This window comes from Capsicum annuum, unplaced genomic scaffold (assembly GCF_002878395.1).
Source record: "Capsicum annuum cultivar UCD-10X-F1 unplaced genomic scaffold, UCD10Xv1.1 ctg2655, whole genome shotgun sequence".
Classification (NCBI taxonomy): domain Eukaryota; kingdom Viridiplantae; phylum Streptophyta; class Magnoliopsida; order Solanales; family Solanaceae; genus Capsicum; species Capsicum annuum.
In genome coordinates, this window is record NW_025832840.1 from 119,923 (window position 1) to 122,244 (window position 2,322).

Below are 2,322 nucleotides of genomic sequence, written 5' to 3' on the forward strand. Positions count from 1 at the left end.
TCAGTCAGATATCCGTGCATCAGATATGTATGTTCAGTATGAAATGTTAGTATATCAGTAGTTCCAGTCATATAGAAATTTTTTAGATGTTCACTTACTTTAAGTGAGTTCAGTCTATCAGAAATCTCAGCTCAGTCAGTCCCATTCGAGGACGAATATTCCCAAGGGGGAGATATTGTAATACCCAGAGAATCCCAACTGATAGTAGAGACATGCTTTAAGCTTATGAGAAATAAATTTTAGTGGTTTGTTAGTTTTATGATCAAGTTTTATGTATATTAATACCTCAAATACTTCCTAGCTATTAGACAAATCAAAACATCCCTTACCGATTGAATTCTTGAGAATGATTTTGGTATAGTCAACTTTAAACTAGCATATCTTTTCTTATACTATAAATTTTTGAGCTCATAACCCACTAAAATATATATAATTGAATTATCTTTCCAATGATACCAATTTTTCCAAAATCTGGTATTGGAGTAAAAAGTTATAGTCGTTTTACTGAGAGTTGTCCGAGCTACCCAGGAGCAATGGGCAAGCTGACGGACTGTTAAGTCAGCAATGGACCGTCACTCTGTCCATCATAACTGAGGTATTAAGGCCATTTTTTGACCCAAAAATGATGGTTGGAGTGACGGTCATTCACCAGAGTGACGGTCCATCACCCAAACCATCTACTTTGTTCGAAATAGCGCTGAAACGACGTTTTAAAGGGCTTTTTGGGTTTTTTCCCACACTCTTTAACCCCTAATTACATCAAATCAAAGCAAATAACTCCTTATTCATCCATAACATCAAAATTTAAGTTTCTTTCAAGATCAAAGCCCAAGAACAAGATTCAAACCCTTCTTCAAGAAACTAAGAAATTCAAGTTCTTCAAGTTCAAGAACCATAAAGAAAACATCAAGATCTGTGTTTCCCAATCCAAGAATGTTTAAGAAGCGTTAGTTATCTTTCAAGATTCAAGCTTTTGAGGTATGTTAGATGTTGATTCTTGGGTTTCTTCCATCCAAGAAGTTCAAGAATCCTTTTTAAATTATAAAGATTATTTATTTATGAGTTTTTATGATTTAGATGATTTGAAGTTCATGTTCATGCTATTGTTGAGTTTTGATTCATGTTCTAGATTTTAAGTTTCATGCTTTAGTCCTAGTATGTGATGATTTGCGTAATTTCCATGATAAACCCTTCAAGTTGCATGTTGATTTATGTAACTATGTTAATTAGATGTAGAAATTGTTGTATAACCAAAGCATGCTCCCCATATGTTTGATAAAAGGTCTATGTGAAGAAGATAGTGCCATTATATCATGTTAATATGAAATCCCTTTTTTGAAAAAGTTAATGCATGCTAAGTGTTTGTTGAAAGGTCTCAGTGAATGAATTATGATATATTTATATGCATGCCTATTTATGTACAAGTTTATGACTTCTAAGTGCTTGATGAACTACCTCATTGATTGTATTGTGAGTTGTTGACCATTGTCAAGTATTTGAGAATTGTTATGTCCTATTTATTTTTATGCTATTTAGTCCTGGGGGTATTTAATACCCGAAAATTTAGCTGAATGTCTAGAGCCAGTGTCAGTTTTCAAGATAATCTCAGTCGTGCCATAATTAGTAGAACTCAGTCAGTTACAGAACTTAGAAAGACTCAGTAATTTCAGTAGCAGTCTATTCGAGCTCAGTATACGGTTCAGACCTCGGTAGTATTCTGTCAGTCAATGGAACTCAGTAGATTCAATTTAGCTCAGTTAATCAGTATGATCAGTAAGAGATTCAGTTCAGTCTAGTATAGTCTAAGAATCAATTCAGAGTCTATTTAGTTGGGACTGGGATTCAGCACCGAGTGAGGGCAGGGATGACGGCTTCCCCATTAGAGAGGCAAAGTTGTTAGTAGCAGTCCCTATACTCCAGAACTGTGTAGGTAACGCAGGATGAGGATTCAAATATAAGATTAAAGCTTGGCTACCTCCCAGGAGTCACCCGTTAGATTAGGCTTTACTTCCTACTTAGGGTCACTCGTTAGATAGGTTTGACCATAGAAGTGTCTTTACCTATGGCACGGTACTGACACCTTTCCAGCTAGGGTTACAGGTTGGACCCCAGTAGTTCAGATTCAGGGCATATCGGTTAGATGACTACCTGCTATATTCTCAGTTTAAGATTCAGTCTCTGTAATAGAACTCAGTTTAGCTATACAAAAATTAGGACTGTCAGATACAATCAATCAACTCAATAAAGAACTTTGATAGTTCCAGTAGATTATGAGATCACCCATTAAATAGGCTTGATCTCCAATTTTAGTCAATCATATTC